At 42.6% G+C, this 20,810-nt stretch overlaps 1 protein-coding gene and 1 long non-coding RNA gene across 4 annotated transcripts in view; one reads left to right on the top strand and one right to left on the bottom strand.

Moving 5' to 3' along the window:
• The window catches only part of KCTD15 (potassium channel tetramerization domain containing 15), a 149,003-nt gene that overhangs the window by 104,612 nt on the left and 23,581 nt on the right, over positions 1 to 20,810 (top strand). The window lies entirely within an intron of this gene.
• LOC138267498 (uncharacterized) overlaps positions 1 to 20,810 on the bottom strand; it is a 135,287-nt gene that overhangs the window by 99,235 nt on the left and 15,242 nt on the right. The window contains exon 3 of one of the 2 annotated variants that reach the window (XR_011199815.1): positions 10,039 to 10,288. The exons of the other annotated variant lie outside the window; for it this stretch is intronic. This is a non-coding gene — a long non-coding RNA (uncharacterized lncRNA). Of the gene's footprint in view, positions 1 to 10,038; positions 10,289 to 20,810 lie in introns of those variants that run through there. 2 annotated transcript variants of the gene reach the window in all.

The raw sequence follows: 20,810 nt of genomic DNA, 5'->3' as shown, positions 1-20,810 counted from the left end.
GCATTTATTTTCAAACCTCCCCTTTTCCCTCTACATAATTTTCCATATCCATCACCACTGTTTTTGCCAGCCTGGCTTTGTACAACATCTTCACACCTCTTGCTCCTGAACTCTGGACCACATCACCTCTACTAATGATTTTGGAACCTCATTTTTGGACTCATTCGCTCTTCTGCATTGCATGTCGGGTGTAGGGCTTTCTCACTACACAGTCAATATCAGACACTCGTTTTTGACTCAAACGGGGGTAGCTACCATTGATGCAGCAGGTGTAGTGGCACTGGGGCCCTGAGGGGTCCAGTGAACCCGGATAATTGCTCGAAGTTACTACCCCCAAGAGCAGTCAAAGGTGGCATTTTCCTTGCTTTCACTAGGACCCATGTTATCCTTGCTACACTACTGTTCATAAAGTGTACAAGTGAATGAGTCGCACTCAGCTTTATTCCTGTATATATGTGTTATGTGCCTGAACAGGGCATTAAATATAGGACCCCAGTCATAGCAACATGCTGACCTAAAATAAATTTTCTTCTAACGATAATTGCATTTTGGGGACTCATTCCACAGAGCAGAGGATCCAGGGATAAGAGAGATGTTCAAATAGTTGTGACTGGCAAGCGGGTATGTGGGGTGGGGCAAATTGTGCACATATTCCTAAAGCTATGGGGTGTGCAGGATGCCTTACCTCATGGTCAAAGGCAGTGGCACATGGTGCATCTGTCTGTACATTGGTCAAACCTTGAGGGGCTTTAACTACATTTTAACCTTGGGTGTTGGGTGTGTTGTGTTAAGGAAATAGCTGGTAATGCAATCTGTACCATATTGCTGTGGCCAACCGCACAAAAAGGACTAGTATAAGAGTACATGGAAATTGTACAACTGCATCCAGCACCAGAAAAGGATGTACATTTTCATAGTCCATATTAAGGAGTCAGGAATCAGCTTTAAAACTTTTTGTTGATAATGATGATGCAGAACTGTGTGCTTCGAGGCTGAGTTTTAAAAAACATGTAGAAACTGATAAAATACAAATCCGAGATTACAAAGAAGATTATTTGACTGGATCGATATGAACACAAAGAAACATGCTACCAAGAAACCTGTTACCTCGACCCCATAACCAAGAAAGAATTTCTACAATTTTTTACTATGTTTGTCACCATTGTTCCTTTCTTTTCAGGGGGTACCGGCTATTCACACCATTCCCAAATACCTGTTTAAATCATATCCAGTCCATCCCTTCCCACCACCACAAATTTCGCAGTTATAATTTTCTTTGCCATTTTTGTTGTTCACATGATGGGTTTCTTAATTTTAAGGTAGACATGTTTACATAATACCAGATTTACGTTAGCATGCGCCCAAGAGGTCCATCACTTTGTTTCCAAACGTTCCCATCATTTTTACAACTTTTTATAGTCACTGTAATCTTGGTTATTTAGGAGAGTAAAGTTTTGTATTCCACATTTCCCAAGGCAAATCATTTACAACACTGTGATTTGATTTGATTATTGTGACTGATAACCCACCTCCAGTCTACACCACAAAGACAACTGCTTCAACCATTAACCAAGCATTGGCAAAAATAAGAGGTCTACTTTTACTATACTCAAGTAAGCTTTTCTGAAGAGTAGCTCATGAGCTACTGGTAGCTCTCCAACTTACCTATAAAGTAGCTCTCCCCTGTGTGGAGCCTAGCCTACTAAATTAGACGTTTTTGTGTGGTTGAAATACAATATGTGTACTAAAATATTTGAAGCTGCTATTTGTGTGATAAATCAATTAGCATTGACAATACTTATTACTAATATAATTACCTTGGATCCAGGGGCATTGCAGCTAGGGCTGGTATGTATTACCCATAATGAGGCATTCAAAATTGCCAAAACCGTAATTACGTTACCTGCAATACTAAGGTGATTACTGGTAGTAATCTTGCATATGGTGGCCGCTAATGTGATCTTAGGCAATGTGGTCACTATTACAATATTGATAGTATTAGTAGCTCAGGGTGATTTTAATTGAACATAAGTAGCTCTTATTATAGAAAAGGTTGGATATCCCTGTACTAAGCATGCAGTGTTTGTTCATCAGAATGAGACACCATGTATAGAGCCTGTTGGGACACACAGAGAAGGCTTCAGCTGTAAAGTAGTTCCTTATGCAGTTCAGTGCAAGCACTGGGTTGGAGGTGGGAGGACAAACCCAAATAGACAATAGCTTTAGGTGATGGATGCTTCTCTGAGCTAATACATGACTGATAAAGTCTCAAGCCAGTGGTTTAAAAAGGCTGTTCAAAAAGGCTAATGGGTGAAAAGGGGCAGACTCAAAGTCAGTTCTGTGTATATTATAGGTAATAGCTTTGACAAACCCAGATCTAAAAGCCAGTGGCCTAGTAACAGAAAGCAAACTGCTCACAATGTCAAAAAATCCTTTAAGCAAAGTGCTAATTCTTCAAAGACTTTAAAAGATACCAAACAATGCCAATAAACATTTAATCATATGAAGAGTATTTCAAAACCTGGGGGCTTAGAACAAATATTGCTAGTCACTTTTTATCTTGCAGCATGGCTTGATGGCGCTTCACAGGTAGGTCTGTGAATACCATAAAGAAGAATCATTTCTTTCAATTAGGCAAGGGATGCATTGTGCTGGTGCCTACATTAGTGCAGAGTGATAACATCAAATGTCCCAATTTTTGAAGAAAGTGGGCTTCAGTTGTTGAACAGACAACACAAAAGAACACACAATCACAAAGGTCAGTAAGGGGTGTGGAATTTAATAAAATGTCTACTTGTCCATGGGACAGGTTGCTTCTTAAATCTACTTGTCCTGTAAAAAAAATCTACTTGTCCCTTTGGTGCCATGTAGTGCGGCGACATATTATGGCAACAATCTCATTATGTAAGAGCTCTGATAGTAGCCTCTCTGATCATGCAAGGGTTACAAAAGTAGTAGGGCTTTAATACTTGCAATTTCAATCCCTACAATAGCAATTTCCTTATTTTGCCACCTTTCCACATATCTACATACTGGGGCTGGAGGAAACAGTAAGCAAAAGTACCAGCGCTGCAATGCCTTTGAGTCTGCCAACCTACTAACTTGCCTGTTTTAAGGATTTTCACCAGCTCTTCTCTAATATTGTCCCATAAGAAAGGTTGGAAATTTACTCCTGGCAATGGCAGAAGTAGATGTTCTCCCAGTGTTGGGGAAAAAAGTGGTTGGAGGGAAAGTGAACTTGTAAATGCTCAATAGGTTTTCACATGAGCAAATCTACACACGCATATTTGCTCGTGCTAAAATACAGTTCACAAATATTTTCTAGGAGTACTATTTCCTGGTCTACTTCTGTACGTTCTTGTGAATTCATAAAAGCCACTAATTTAAAAACATATACCTTGGGTGCACTTTTGTAACTTTCTTTAGGAACTAGGTCCCTAATTAGGGCTGACGTTAACAAAGACATTTTGTCTTAATTCAACTTCTATTTCTCTCTCTATCAGCTGGCTTGACTGTGAGTGATCGCATTCTGCTCTTCCACAAGGAGGATGTTGGCACACAAAGTAATTTTGTTCAGTGCAGGAACTACTGTGGCAAGCAGTGGAGTAACAAAACTGGAGGGCCCCCCCCTGCAAACAACATGGAGGGCCCGCCCTCTCCAGACACACTCAGGGCAGGTGCTGTGCTGAGGGGGCACCCTGGAGGGGGGTTGTGGGCCCCTTATTACGCCACTGATGGTAACTTGTGCTTTTTGAGACCACAAATTTTGTTTTCTTTTTTACAGTGTTTGTTACAGTGGTGAGGGCCTGGCAGCTCCCACAACAATAAAGTGTTACAAAACTAATGTCAAAACAAGACAAGCACTGACGAAACCAAAAGACTCACAAAAAATGTTGGATCAGTTGGCTTTGCCAGTACTTGTTTATTTTCATGCTTCCCATAATCTTGTTGAAAATGTTTACACTGATTTTCCATTAGGAATATTTTTTGGAAATACTAACATGCATCAATACATTTTACTAAATTAAGCTTTTAAGTAATAGCACCTAAGATTTCATAGTAGCTAAACTTTTTTTTTTCTACTTCCATTTTTTTTCCGAACATTTTATTTTGATAGCAAAGAATCATCACTGTTGCTTACAAGCTTCTGCAAACATTTGCACCTAATCAGAGAGCATTCTGGCAGCATTATACGTAGCCTCATATTGTTAAACTTTTCAAATGTGTGTACACTTTTTAGGGTCAAGCCTGCTTCGCAGCGCTTGCGCATGCGTATCGCTTTGGAGCCGCATTAGTAGTTGAAAAAGGGCTCGGAGCCCTGTCCATGTCACGTCAGTGTTTTTCATTGGTTCGTGGGCTTGCATAATAAAAAATGCTTGCTTTCATTAGTGGAAGGCATGCATACCTCATGCCTTTTTTGGTGGTTAGCCTTCCTCGAGCACACCAACCAAGTACTGAAAACATGCGAGGCTCGCTGCTTTCTGTCCGGTTTGTGGACTACTTTTTTTATCTTTTTTCGCTGCGCGATCCCGCTTGGCAGAAGTCGAGCACTTTGCATGACATCGACCCTGTTACATAGTTCATTGCACTTTTGCCGGTTACGTAGATAATTTCACTTTTGCCGATAGGTTTCACTACGAGTGAACTGTAGCAGCGCCATTGTGCTCTTTTTTCCATTTAATGTGGCAAGAAAAGTCCGGTTGGGAGTTTACAACTGCTAATCGCTCTAACTCGGAGAAATGCGAGACCCGTTGCATTGCAAATGCTTTTTTTTTTGTTTTACTGGAACCACTGTCAGTAGTGCAGTGTGACCTTAAAACGTGTATTTACAGCACTCACCCTAATAATAAAGGCTTTTCATTAATGAACCATAAATACAAGTTCGAACAGCATTAATATATGGACACACATATTACCTCAACTGAAGACAGTTCCCTTATCTGTAAACTGGCAGCCAAAGGGTTTGTGCTGCATGAAAACTTGTTGCCCTTGACCCCAAACAATATGTCCTGAGAGCGTGTGTAAGGTATCACAGGACTGCTGGGTGATCCTGAGGGATGTGTGGCAATACCACATTTTCCTGAAGGGAGGAGACACACAGATTGAAAAATGCTGCTGACCAACTGGCTGGTGACATGGAGCTCTACCCTGGAGTTGGCCATGTTAGCAGATGCAAGATTGCATGATCAATTTCCTGGATAATCTACAATTGCACATGAACTGTTTGGTGGTTTTCATCTTGTAAGTTTACCAGGAATTTGGCAAGTGCTTTCATATGTATTCACCGGTGCATTCTTTAGGGCGTGAGAATTATTGCAGGCGTTACTTTTGGTGGATGATTTTTGGGCGAGTTTGAATCTGCCCCTTGGCCCTCATCTGCCACAACATGTGTTATGTTCCTTCATTTTAAGTGTGGACGTTTTATGGACGTCTTGCTGCAAGCAACCTACATTTACAAACTTTGTTTCATCTCTTATGCAGACCGAGTACAATTCAGAAGCCTTTCAGAGACTTCCGATTATGTGAATACATCACTGAGATGTTGGAGAACAGCACATTGAACCATTAGCTGTGCTTACTCAGCATAGTTAATATGTCACATATTTTCCAGAATGAATGCACAGTTTGTTTGCAGCCTCCAGTGACTGTGACCGGAAAAACTTTGCAGAAGATGTTTTTAGTGACATTTTAATGGTAGAGACAGTGCCTGTCATCTGAGTGAAGTGTTTTTAATCGAATTGAAAATAGTACATTGATCCCGATACCACATGCCAGCACATCCAGAGTCCAGCTGCTGGCAGTTACTTTGGAGTGGTTGTGGCTTCCGCGGGGCTGTTGAGCTCGGATCTAGTCTTTATTTTGTAATTATTTTTTTTAATCGTTTTTACACTATAGAAGAAAGCACGTGTCTTAGCTACATCCTAAAAATACCTTACATTAAGCAAATGTGGAGCGAATGTTAGACATCGACATAAATGAAGTTTAAACAATGCTTCCAGCATTCCAGTGGAGTAAATGTCTGTTTTGCAGTGGTAAAAGAGAATTTGAGGTTAAAAAGCAAGACTGTTTCCTGAGAGAGTTGCATGAGGTATTTTCATCTCTCAAACAAATCATTATAAAGTGTTATTGAATATTTATCAGTTGGTGCCTCCTCATTTAGTCAGGTTAAGTGCCTTGAGGCGCACCAAAGTGCTTCTTCCAAGTGGAGTCGCTAGCACTGCAAGGCTTGTAAGTGTGAATATTTAAAGCACGGTTTCGCGTACACGTTTTTCCACCTCAGATCTGATGTTGTTTAAATTGGCACTGAAATATCTAATCCTGGGCAGATGTGTTCTTAGACTTGTGACTGACTGCCTTAAAAAGAGCCCTAGAGACCAACATTTGCCTGCCGTTGTTGCGTCAGTGAGGAGGGGAGGGCTCGGTTTCCCAAGAGTTTAGATATTCACAAAGCGGCTTGTATGTTAGTTTGTTGAAAGCGCCGGAGACTGTCCACACTAACCCCCACAGGGGCCTGACACCCCGATGGCTGGTGGAAGTTATAAAGACGCCCCTTCTCTGGTACTTCTGCCCCATTATCCAAAATGATAAAGTATTACAAAAAAAGTAATGGATGGAATGGTTGAATTAATCTCAGCCAATGGTAATTACTCAGGCCACATCCCAGTCCATAGTTATTTTGCATACCATGTCACCCCAGTATTGACCTAGCCATATGCAAATGACTTTTGACTGCGCTCCAATAGGAACAGACCAGGTCATCCCTGAACTAGCACACAGCAGCCCAAGGCCGGTTTCGCCCTAGTTACTGTAGTACATCCAACATGGAAGCTACAGCACAGCCGGGCACTGTGGCGTCAAAGGGCAGAAGCAATGGGGCAAAATCTTGGCCATGCTGATTAATGCTATTAGGTAATGCTGTCAAATCATAGTCACCTTTTGGTTTCAGTAATTGCTCTCAGTGTGGGCTGTCTACAAGGTAATGCCTACACGGGAACAAGCAGGGGAGAAGTCAGGAAAAATACTCTCCTCTTTTTACCACATTGTGAATGGCTCAGAGCAGGCCAGCATTATTTTAAGAAAAATTCGCGATTCTTCCCTCCAATCATTTTTTTAAAGATAGAGCCAAGTAGCGCATTTTACAGCTTTCAACAAATTTGCTACGTTTTGTCCTGAGGTGCACTAAGCAAATAATTCAATCAAACCGGGTTTACTTACTAAAGACTCACCTCCCCCGAGTTTTAAACGTTTTTCACATTAGAAAAAAATGGGGTTGATCCTTGCAGGTATTAGCTCAGTCTTTTCAAGCTAATAAAAGTGGCCCCTATTAGTTGAATTTTATTCAGGTGTCATTGGACACGTATTAAGTTTGAAAACAGACATTTATTTTATTTTATGCGGAACACATTGTCTTTTAATGAAATCCCACGTGTTAAACTATAAACATTACTGAAATGTGGTAAATAAGTGACTGGCAAATAATACAACTCTTATCTTTACCTACTTGTCAGAAAAATAGAAATGTTTTTTAGAAGCATGTTGGGCAAATCACCAGATTTTCAAGCATTTCAAGAAGCAATATGGTGTAAAACACACATGAAGCTGTATTCTTGAGGGAACAAAATGAAAGGTAAGAATTCCTTTTATATGTTAACCTAAGTGACCTTGCTTGACCTAGCATAATTTCTAAGGAAACAGTGGCCCACGCCCCACCAGATGCAGTAAAATGTACTGACAATGAATTTTAAGTTCATGGCAGGAGGCCTGAAGGGTTTTCTCAGGTTGCAGGCTGGTAATGTGATGACGTTTGTCTGGCTGCAGTCTGCTAGACTTATTTAAATGCGCTTGCCATGGGCTCAAGCGCAGGGGGCCCCCACCCTTCAGTGGGGGCCCCAGTGGGGGCCCCATTCAGCCCAAAGCCAATGATTATCCCCGAGATATGGTGAACTCGGGGGACCCCTTATCACATTCTGCAAGGGGCCCCTCCATTTTGTGTTACGCCACTGGCGCTTGCTCTGTATTTGACTCGAAGTGCAAAGACTAGTGAATGACACACATTGACTTTTGTGCAAATCACGGTCATGTTTGAAGGAACAGACTTTCAAAGCATTATGTGTCAATTTAGTCATGCTAACAATGCATCCATAAATGGTATATTGCAATCATACCTGAAGACGTACATCAAACCCATGGCTGGTGCCCTAAAAAGCTGCCTCCCCATGCACACCGTGCTTGCCCTTTCTTCCCGGAGGCTAGGGCTGCATTTCACCCTGTGTAGCACCCCCAGGTAAACTGCTGTGGAACTTCTGGGGGTTGCAGTCCTACAGGCAGACAAGTGGTCAGCGTCACAGGCCTGTAGACTACAAGCCGCCTGAAGCAGCATTGTCCGCACTATATACAGTGTGCAAACTGAGCAGCTGCAGTTTGTGAAATCCTGACTCTAGCCGCCCTTGGCATGACTTCTACCCATTGGGGCTATTAACAGCCTCTAGCGGGGAAGTCACTATACCCCGGACAACAGGATGCTCTTGCATGGACATCACTTCACCAAAATGCCAGGAGTGGCGGAAGTGACATCACAAGCCTTTTGACCTCCACTGTAACTCACACACACACACACGCACTTACATACACTATCCCATAAAAACACACTTTCACCCACAAGCACGCTCACAACATACATTTAAAATCATTTTCATTTACCTCAGCTGCCATGGAAATGTATATTCAGTCTAATTGTGCCCTATTTGTATTACACTAATAGTGAATATTATGCTATTATTCACTACAACTGTAATAAAATAATTTAAAGAAAATGAGAATGGAGCCCCAGCTGACGTCCATAAGGACGAGCTGCCACTGTGTTCCTGGCATTGGATTTGCCACCTTTGAGGCCAGGGGTCGCAAAGAGCAAGCAAGAGGTTGCAACCGCGACCCCTGTCGACCCCAAAATGACGTCCATGTGCTTTTGCTTTCAGGTCAGAATGTCTTATTCTGCCTTCACATGCTAGCGCTCCACGCAATGTCCTCCCACGCTCAGAACATCAACTTGACAAATCCCCTGGTAGACCTCTCCGAGGTACTATTGTGCATTGATGTGCAGATGTTACCGGTTTCTTGCAGACCTATGTAGTAGCATGAAAAGTAACACAAATGGGATTTGTCCCCTTTTTAACACTAGCACAGAGAAGTTGTTTAGCTACAGTTGCCTTTCTACGATTTTGCCCAGGCAGGTCCTAGCAACCTTAAGTTCGTAGAAATTTCCATGCAACATATGAACATAATGTATGCAAAAATAGTGCAAGAACTGCTTAAGCACATTTTACATGCAAGGCTTAATCTAGTGCATTTAATTTGCACTGGGGTGTTTTGGGGCCTGTAATTTACATTGGGGTGTAAATTACCCTTCAGAGGGCAACTCCTAAATCAGATCAGATGTCCCAGCTCTCCTTATTCCGACTTTGAGTATTTGCTGCACCCAGGGAACCATGGAAAAAAGCGCAGCTGGTTCTATCCTTACCTCTTAGTGTTTTTTTTAGTCAGGGAAATAATATTTATTTACTTTACAAGCGTAGTCTTGGGATTCCTCAACCTTGATCCAAGATACTGTGGCATTCTTAACAATTTCATCTGTTAAAATACAACATTTTGCTTTGTGGCATTGTGAAGTTGTTCAATTCTAGGGAGCTCAGTTGATGAACACCATTCATGTAACTGCTACAGCCTGAAGAAGAGGGGTAAACTGAGCAGAACAGCAAACATATTTTTTCGCTCACTGTAACCAGTCAACACTTCTGCACTCTCTAGAAAAATATTTTATTTCACATTATTTGGGGCTTAACCCGTTGAGCCACAAAAGTGTTAAATGAATCCACAAAGACTGATCATCAGTTAGCGTTGATTAGACACATGTCAACCAGAGGAAGCTTTATTTTATCCAGAAGTCTGTAGAATCTACCTGTATACATTTTATGACATTGGTTCATTGACTATATTAGAGACAACGAGGATTCTGATGAAACATCACACATAACCCTTTTATTTTTGATGAATTGAAATGTACTTACAAAAATATGTTAACTATGGTATGAAAGTTAAGTTGAAACCCTTCTAGAGGAGTTCAAGACAGTCTCATCCATTTTTCTTGCCATTTCAGCAGTATCTGTTCATCCAACAAGCCACAAGCTCTATGCAATCAGAGGCAAGTTAATATCATCTGCAACGTGTCGAAGGTGATGAAACTGTCCTTACGGATGGTTGATTGTATGGATCATGTTTACTTGATGCAGATCTGAAAGACGAATTATAGTTGGCCAGCATGTTATTCATACTTTAAACTGTATCTCAATTTCAGTACATAAAACTGAAGTGCAAGACATGGTCCTCCCTAATAGCAATACTCATTCAAAAATAAGATCTTCAAGCTTTCATTCTTAAAAGCTAATGCAGCATTTGTGTGGGTTCTCTTTACAGAACTGGCCGGGGGAAATAACAGTATGTTATAGGGTAGATCAAGATGTTCTCTTTTTTGTTACTAATGTTTGAGGATCAAGGTATTGGAATCTGCATACTCCAGCAGTCACTTATGTAATTTCAAATAGCTTGTCTTGCGTGGCACATTATAGATTAGGCAACAGTTGATGAGGTCATTAGGCTCGGCAGCAGGAATCTGTAGCAGGCAGGTACTACTACATGTTTTAAAAGGTTGAACAATGTTGGTTGGAAAAGGGATCCATTTAGCTGCTTGATGATGTTAGGAAGAAAGATTGCATTGATAAGGGATCCGTGGATAATAAACTACAGTATAAATATACAATGAGAGAGAAATTCCACCAAGGTATATCCTCCCTGTCATAATAATAGCACACTGAAAATACACAGATCAAGAAATGGTTCTTGGGTTACCATACAGGAATCATGAAAGCTTTTAAAGAAATATTCACACCCACAACATATTGTGGAATGCTTTATCCTAGGCGATTTCCCACACCTTGGCAGGTAAATACCACACCAGTGGACTGAACCAATGCCGGGAGTTCGAAGATCAGCAAATGCTGGATTATAACATGGATCCAGATAAGTGTTAAAACATTTTGAAATATACCCCAAGGAATATCCTTTTCTACTAGGCACCTTGGATATGACTAAAATGCCATATAGCTTGAGTATCAGATGAGGTACCATAACTCATCCAGCCAACAACTTACACCAACATGTTTTGTCTGTTTAGACAGCCCATATAGGTCTCTGGGCTTCATCAGAGCTCTTATAATCCCTGCCTATCTACACATTTGTTCCATGTAGTTATTAAGTATCATCAGGCCATTCATCATTGCCCTCTCATTCCAGAAGTCTTCTCCCCATAGCCTATGGCTGTTCAGTAGAACCTTCCGATATACTCCAGGCACCCTGCCATACGCACCAAGCATTCCACTGAGTGCTTGCTGTGATTTTTGCACAGCGGCGGGAGGAAGGGCCTGGCAGTTTTGGAATCCCTGGGGGGTGGGCTCTTTGGGTGTCCTGTATCAGGAGCATGCTTTGGTCCCATTCGAAATACTCTCAGAGTGGACCACCCTCCCAGCAAGTCATTTTTTACTAGATCCACAGCTGGTTGAAGCAGTTGAATGTGACTGGGGCACAGGAGCCACTGAGCCGAAAGTACGCTCTTGGACTGAAGCACTGTTTACACTGGGGCAGGGGTGCCATCTTGTCACATTGGTTGTAAGGCCCATTCCAGATACGGGGGTGGGTTTATTCAGCTGCCTGAAGGACCGGTGGGACCAGGATTTACGACATCCATTATCTCCAAAGACTGGCTGCAGATAATTCAGTGCCCGCTCAAGGTCTCCCGAAATGCTTGCTTCCAGTAAATCCAGTTCAGTATCTTGCATCGTGCTTATTTGACCCCAGCCAAGCTACATTGTATCTACCCAACTTCTTCCCTGGATTTTCTTCGATGTGGACAGGTCAGCGCAGATATATTCCACATGCTATGGGAGAGCTCTGTAGTGCATCACTTCTGGGATGAAGTTTGCGAAACACTTCATAGACCCATATTTCACTCAGGCTTGAGTTATGCCTCCTTGGTCTCCATGGCTGTTGAAGGATGCGGGGAGCAGTGTCATGCTTCATTGATCTGGTGCTCCTGTTAGCCAAATGCACAATCACAATGCAGTGGAAGAGTGTGATGCTCCCTGGGTCACCGCCATGGTAGGCGGCAATGCTGCAGTAAGCCGTGGCGGAATCTGGGCATTACACAGAGAGGAGTTGCAAAGCCTTCGTCAACGTCCCATAACACTGATTGGGACAACCTTTTGCACGTTGTTCAGCGAGACTCTAACTCAGTCTAGTAGTCACCACCACAGTGCATATTAGTACATTCCTGTACTGGTGGGGGGGACCGTGTCTGTTCTGATGGGGGTGGGCACATAACCATTCACATAGCAAAGACACTAAGACAAATGTTTTGCAGTAGGACTTATGTGTTATTTTTTTTTCTTTTTTCATATTTGGTACCCCATATTCATAATGATGCTTTGCCATCAAACTCACTTCTCCAATTTTGTACAGATGACATCTGTTCCAACTGTACTGATGCAGGCACTGTCATTCCCGTTGATCTCGTGGAGCGTTTATTTTTATCTGCATTCTCTAAAAAAAACTCAATAAAGATATCGAGGGAAAAAAAGAAATCGTGAGGACTAATGCTGTCATACCTTTCTTTTTCTCTTTTCTTTCATATAGCCTACCTAACTTTAGGGTGGGTCAGATTTCTACTGGTCAGATCAGAGAGACACTCCCCTGTAGTCACACATTCATCAATGGGATGTATCTGGTACCCCATCTGCAGGTCACCGAACCTTGAAGGGGAAAGTTTAGAATGTTTCACACCATCAGGGTCCCTGACCCACCCGGGAAGAATGGGTAATTGTAATCCAATGTGGCAAACCTCAACTCTGTGGGGTAGATTTACTAAAGACTCGTGCAATGTAATCTTAGCAACTAAAGCTGCTGTGCTGCTTTGTGTGAGTGGAAGAGAGCAAGGGAGTGCCATATCTACTAACATGGGATACTGGCCTGTTCTCTCCCGAGCACTGGTGTACAATCAGGCTGCCTAGAACCAAGCACAAACCTTTGCATCATGGTGTAAAGGTGTGTGTGCCATGCCTAGCATAGGTTTTGTACTGGGAGGATACCTTTCCAGTGCAAAGTGATATTCCTAGATACAATTTAAAACGTTTTCCACTGTAAAAGTGTGCTGTACAGTGCAGCACAGACGCAAGCCAGACAATTTGGGATAAATACAAACTTTTTTCCTTTTTAACACCTTCTCAAAGAGGCATGATTTTTTGCCTCAAAGCCCTGTCTACCACTGTTAGTAGAAACGATTTTACATCAGACTCTATAGGTTGTTGCATGGAGAACGCCCATGTGCCACACATTTCTGCTTGATGCAAAGTGGAGCTAAGCCCGGTTTAGTGTTACTTTTAGGCACTTTTTCAGTACATTTCGTTTTGTAATTCCAAAACAAACATTCTCCATCTGTTTCTGACACGTTTGTGACACAAACCCACAGAAAAAGTTAGTAAGTCTGCACTGTGTATTTTTGTAAGCCACTGCAAACTTGCTCTGAATACAACGAAAGGCGACTAAACAGTGGGACAAATAGCATATTGGTGCAATGCATTAGAGATTAGAAAAATGTGAAAACATATTTCTGGTTGTGTTGATACTAACACTTATTTTGTTTTATGAATACTGCCTTACAACACGCTTCACAAAGTTTTACAGTCCCTTGAAGTTCTAAAATACTCACCAGATTTATTTTTAAAAAGTGCAGATTACAAACTAGGATTGCGCGCAAGCAGAGATTAGGATGTGCATACCATATATTTGCAGGGGCTTTAACTCTTATTGCTGTGTGGATTTGCCGGGCCTCCAAAGCTGTCCCCTTCAGCCACTGCTATCAGAAAGTTTAATTTGCCTCTTGGATTAGCCGAGAGGTGTATTTATGCCTTTCAGTCCTGCTACCTACTGGCTACCATGTTTATAAGTCCCGTGAAGGAGTTCTTCCAAGACATGCACAGACGATGAGGATGATGTGCTGAAACTGTAGTTTTGTAAACATGTATTTTATTGGAAGTGTGGCCTAAGAGAGGGTTAAGTGATTATGATGGTGGTAAAAGATTAGAGTGAGAGTGAACCTTCACTTTTGAATTTTCTTTCTTTTTGTTTTTTGTGGCATAGCCACTGTCAGCAGTTAAACTTTACATTTTATGGAATTACATTGTTGTTGGTTTTTTTAGGTTGAGGATATGTTAAAGGTGGATGATTTATTCCTAGCTTGATAGTTGTGTGATGATAACTGGGTGAATATATAGCAAGTGGTGGAGCCTCCAAAATCTTTTGATGTTTGACCATACCCCACCAAAACTCCCTCTGCACAGCCTCGCTGGACCCAGCAACTGCAGTAATTTCTGGTGATCGGAGTTGACCTCTGAACCTATTTCCTGATTTGCTGGGGCATTTGACTGTGCTCTTTTGCCATATCGTACAGCCCTGCGTGTACCTGCACCTACCAAACAGTGTCTGTTTCTTGCAGTGAGGTTTTCTTGGAGCTGGAAAGGTGTGTGAATGCCTAATGGAGATTATGTGGTTTTGATGCCAGCTACTTGGACGCCTGATGTTGTGGGCTTCTGATGTCTGAAGGTTGTGTGCCCCCACCACCTTACTCAAATGGGTTTTGTAAGGGCAAGTAGGGGGGAGATTTTGTCTCACTAGAAACATCACTAAAGCTCTAAAAAAAGGCAAGAGGTGGATGTGTTCAATAAAATTGTGAACCTGGCATGAAAATAAAACCTTTTGAACAAAAGAACAGTTTTGTTTAAAACATGCTGACTTCATCAATGAAGGGTTGGGGAGCCATACCAGCCTTTAACCCTTCTTCACCTTGCCCAAGTGGATTCATATTTTGTTTTTATTCCAAAGCAAATGCTGGTGTGATACCAGAAGATCATTGTCAGAATATCATCTGACATAAATATTGTATTCTAAATATTATTTACAAAAATATGACACCATTGCAGTTAATATTAGAAAATCAACACCCAAAGGGATGATATTTTGTTAACCATGTTTAAGCAGGGGTGCCCTCTGTCACCACTTTTCGCCTTGGCAATAGAGCTCGTGGCTCTGCTGCTTTGTGGGGAAATGAATGACTGGGGAATTTGGGTGGGAGACTCCATCCATGTAATCTTGCTGTATGCTGACAACGTGTTGGTATACCTCAGAAAACTGGGCGAGTCAGATTCCATATTGCTATGATTCCTGGCGGAGTTCGGGAATGTTCCTTGCCATACAGTGAATGCATATAAATCACTTATATTTCCTCTAGGTGCATTATTTGGCAGATTCCCGGATGAGTTGCTGGCGGTGGACCTCGGTAGGGAGCTGGAGGGCTTTCGATATTTATGTATTTGGGGTACTCACACTGAAGTAGCACATAGGCGCCTTAATGTGGAGAGGATGATGGCAGGTCTGGAATGCTTGGTCCTGTTTTGGAATAGCTTTCCACTGTCGGTAATGGGTAGAGCAGCAGTTGCCAAGATGGTATTCTTCCCACGCTGACTATATCTGGTCCAGAACTCGTTGTTTCCACTGACTTCTCGGTTTTTCGCTGGACTGGGTAGCTTGTTGATTTCCATAGTTTGGGCTAAGTGTCGCAGTAGGGTGGCTTTGTCCAAAGTTCGGTGGGACCTAGAGGTCTGTGGGTTGACACACTAGCCATGAACCTCTTGAGGGGTAGTCGCTCAGACCAGCCGGTCCCGTATCTGGTTTGTATCACTGCAATAGTATGGGAGCAGGTAGTCAAGAGAGTGCCCTGTCGCGCCCGTTTCACAGGGAGCTGCAATTATGGGACCTAGTCCCATTCAGAGCAATAGAGGATCACATGTCTATAGAGCAATGGAAAGTGGGTGCTGTATGGTGGCAGGGAACCCGTACTCCTGGGTAGCTCTTTCATTCATTCCAGGAGGCACAGGAAACGTTTGAACTGGGTCTGGGTAATTTTCTGCAGTATGCTAAACTGGATAATGTGGTGCGGGAGGTGTGGTGTGATTTCCCAGAAGCCCTGCAAGCATCAGAGGTACTGGGAGGACTGATTCACTGGGGAGAGGGGAGGCATTTGATTACCCTTTTCCGTAAGGTGCTTTGGGGGGGACATGATAAAAAATCCCTGTTCGGCACATCAAGCCTGGGAGCAGGACTGGGGGGGCTCAATATTGGACACTGACTGGGCTAAGGCATTATCATTAGTACGTACTGTCGCATGCAATAACAGATTCAAGCTCTTACATTTTAATTTTGTGCATCGTACATATGTGATACCACGCAACCAGAACAAGATAGATTCCACTAAAGGTGCTGGGTGCAAATGCTGTGGCGAGGAAGATGCTTTCTTCCTTCACCTTGCATGGTCATGTGAGGGAGTGCAGCATTATTGGAGGGAAGTGGTTCCCAGAATTGTGAAGGCTACTGGACTAGAGATTGCCGTGACCCCACTGGCCTGCTTACTGGAAGCGGTAACTAAGCCCAGAGGGTGGAAGATTCCACACAAACATGTGCAACTGATCCTCAAACTGGCTAAACGCAGGATGGCCATAGGATGGATGAGCTCCAGGAGGCCTCTGGTTGATCACTGGCTTTGGGATCTTCTGGAGTGGGGAGTGACAGAGGAACCTCGTATGAATTCGGCTCGTACAGATGACGGGGCAGGGCAGACTGGATGGCATGGAATCAGCTTCTGGAGCGGTTTACAAATGATGATGTCTCGGACACTGATGTCTGCACTCATGCAGATGACTGACGTTTGGTAGTCCTGTGTTCTGAGATTGTCAAGATAACCAGCTAAGCTTATCTCAGAACCTTTGCAAATTGATTGAGTATATGACTTGGTTACTTCACTGTGTTATCGCATTGTACGGCATAATATTTTGCCAATCCTGATGCACCTATTGTATTCCACACCTGTAACTGCTTAATTATTTCTCCATGGAAGGAAATGTATGGGGGATATCATATGCCTTGCACTGTATTGTTACAGTTTGAATTGCAAAAAAATGAAATAAAAAACGTTATGGGGGAATATGTACAAGCCCCAGGCACCTTCCTGCATCATATTAGCGTCATTCTTTTTATGTTAATGTGGGATTACGAAGGCTTATTTGCCTCGCAATATTTACAAAGTGGCGCAGTGCTCCCATTGAGCCACTTTACACATCCTTGTGCCACAAAATGCCAATATCCGGCTTGGAGGCCTGCAAAAAAGGGGCAATTTTTAACGCCTGCTCAAAGCAGGCATTAAAATGAGGCACCCATAGAAACATATGGGCCTCCTTGCACTTTGCTGCACTAACGGCATTTTCTTTTACGCTAGTGCAGCAAAGTGCCACAATAGTGTAAAACATTCTGACGCTGTTGGCCTAACAAGCGCCACAGTGCACCATATTGTAAATATGGCGCACCCATGGTGTTGTTAGGTGGTGCAGGGGTGACGCAAGAAAACTGGTGCATCAGCACTCATGCACAAGTTTCTTGTGAATATGCTCCATGGTATTTATGTTTGACAATATTTCTGTATATAATATCTTGGCAACAATCCTCAATTGTGCACAAACATTGGTGTTAATTGAAAAAAATGCAATGTGGGAGGGTGGGGATATTTAATAACCCCTGTCTTGGCAGTGTTGATGGAGTGGATAATCTTATATACCCTCCAACTTTGACATTGGCGGGAACAATAGGGCCTTTAACACTCTCCATTTCCAAAGGTCGATGTTACTTCCCCCATCTTGTCCAACAGCTGGGGTAATTTCTGCATTGCTCTCCACAACTTACCCATGGGCATACGAGTATATGTATTGGGCCTCATTGCTAAATGGCAAGAGATTTAATTAAATCTATAGTCCCTGCCTTGCCCAAGGTTGGAGGGTGTTATTCTCCCTCAGTCCCCCGACCTGCCCAAGGACAGATGGAGTTTAAAAAAAAAACAAAGAGAGGAGGGGCCAGTGCCCCTCTCCTCCATGATCTACCAGCTGATGCAGGCCATGGAGTAGCAGTGAGGAAAACAAATGATGGGTGGATTTCTTGAATGAATCCTTTTTTTTTTTTTACCCGCCATCCCACTTCAGACAGAACCAGGCCATATGGAAGTCCGTCTAGGTCCTTTCCAAACAGCTAAGACAGATCCCCTCAGAATGCGAACACAAGCAACCCGAGACTGGTTTCAGCCTATGTGGGCCTCATCAGTAAGGTGCAGTTTGAGTCCTATAGTCAGGATCCCTGGAATTAAGCGATTCTGCAGGCTGAAGCTTTTCTCACATGGTTATGGATGTCCCTAATTTTCCATATAATCCATCATCCGCAGCATAAAAATAGTTTCTAGCTCAAACAGATAAAAAAAATACTTAAAACGCTGCAGCGTGTTTGTGCACAGTGTAAAACCCTTCAAAAAGATAACTGGTCCTCTTTCAATTGCTTAATTTTGTATTTGGTTGTTAAACTGGTACTACTGTGGTGAAATCTTTGCCCAGACAGTGTTACCATGTGTACTAATTACTAAATAATAAAGCAATACTATAATACTAATTTGGTGCTACACTGCCACATAATTCAAGTAGCCCTGTCTACAGTACAGTGAGCACATGGCCACATCTGGGCATACCCACCACACTTGGGGTATCACATTAAAGAAGACAAAAAATGATGGAAGGATTTCTTGAATTAATCTCGACTTCTGGTCATTACTTTGGTCCGCAGTTCAGTCTACTGTGTTTTTGCCCACCGTGCCACCTCAAACAGGAATCAGCCATATACAAGAGCTGGGCTGCCTACGGCCATCCAATTGCTCTGTTCACCTCACAAATTGTTCTGTTCTTTTGTGGCCTACAGCATTTTGATAGGCATGAAGGAGCAGAGTAACTCAGAGCTGGCCCAGCATACAGTTCAAAAGTGTAATGGGAGAGAGGCTGAAAAATCATTCCTTTCAAAGACTACTACGAACGCAAGCAAACATTTACATTTTCACTGAAACATCTTCTGCACAGTCCAATTACATGCAGCAGCTGGTTACAGTGGAATAGGGTCTGGACACAATAGCAGACGATAGGCCATGTCCTCCTCCCTGAAACTGCTACGCAGCATAAAGCCCTAGGTTTTATGTGTCACATTAAAATAGACCGAAAAAAATAACCTAAGTGTAGCATATACACAGAATGTTGCAAGGACACAATTCCATTGGTCTTGTGAACCAGGTGGGAAATAAAAGAAAACGTGACAGTTCTATGGAGCAGCATAGGGTAAACAAATCTTGAGCTCCTTATGTGACTAGCTTGAGCAATAGAGGTAGCCCTTTGTTCATCAAAAGAATGTGTTATCTAACAATAGGAATAGATAGCAAGATTTAGAGTTTGGCAGAAGGGTGTGTACTCCTTGAGGGTGACGAGTAAAGTACCCTGACGGAGTCCCCATCTGTCAGATTCTGAGATGGCCGCCGGCCCTGTGAAAGTTCCCTTTAACGCTTTGATAGTTTGATGGATAGAGTTTTCTCCAATGGGAAGTGGGGTATTTTGCAGTTTTACCTGGCAGTGAGGGACAGTGAAAACTGGCTGTGTTTGCCCACTCTAAATCAGTTGGGCAGCCACATGGCCGAACCTCTGCTGCCTCTTACTCTGTTGGGCCATTGGAGGTTTATGTCAATAGGGGAGAGGGAATAGTCTCTGCCATGGACATAATGGAGGTTTGCCAATCTCTATTTGAGGCAGGTGGACATTCAGTTTGGTGGAGAGGGTAGTCCGTCACTGTTGCGATGGAGTACCCTCTCCACCAAACTCTAAATTGGCCTCATAGTTAGGAGTGTGCCCCTTTGATAAACTAACAGTATTGCCATCTGCATGTCCTTGAATAAGGAAACCGCAAGTCCTCATTCCAAATTCAGACATCAACACTCTTGAGTTGGGGAAACCAAGGACCATATGCTGTTCAACATGACGTTAAATTGGATTAATAACTACTTACTGAAGAAACATCAACAAGCCTAATTTACGTATATCTGTCTCTGTCACTTGAGAGGCACTGCACTGTACAGCTTGAAATTGGAATTATGGTATTACAGCTGGCCATCCCTTTCCAGTATATGTTTCCTAAAGACAGCAAGGTTGTGCATGAAGTTAGTGAGGGCTGCCACGATGGAGAACTAAGACTACAGATATGTTAGTTTTCCTTCTTGTTTATGAAGGGTTCACTAATGTTTATGAACACGGAAAAGAGCATCACGCTCATCCCGTTCAGTGAAGTTATGAAACAAGGGTGAACCATGAAATGATAGTTGCCAGGTAACTAAAGAGGTTCACAAGAGACGCTTGCACCATTTGGCCTTCAACTTTGGAGTCAGAGTCTAGACAGTGTTGTCTTTGAAACAGGTATATTGATATCCAGACAGTTGCTGTGCAGTTACCCACAATAAGATTATTCTTAAGAAATGCTGTGGGAGCTGCTTTTCTACTTGTAAAATGGCCCTTGACTTTCCTGAGAGGTTTTTTTTTTTAGCCTTTTGATGGCAACATATAATAAAGGATAGAATCAAGTGATCAATTGACTAATAAGTTATGACTAACTCTCTACATATGGTCCAGTAGATAACGAACACCTCTGTATATTTGCTAATCTGGTCTAGATAAAACAAGACAGTCCTGCTCACCTCTAGTGGAAAGGCACCCTTCTGCCCGAGACAGTACAAAGTTCTACATTTGTTGGTT

This window comes from Pleurodeles waltl, chromosome 12, assembly GCF_031143425.1.
Source record: "Pleurodeles waltl isolate 20211129_DDA chromosome 12, aPleWal1.hap1.20221129, whole genome shotgun sequence".
Classification (NCBI taxonomy): Eukaryota; Metazoa; Chordata; class Amphibia; order Caudata; family Salamandridae; genus Pleurodeles; species Pleurodeles waltl.
This window is presented reverse-complemented; position numbering and strand designations above follow the sequence as displayed.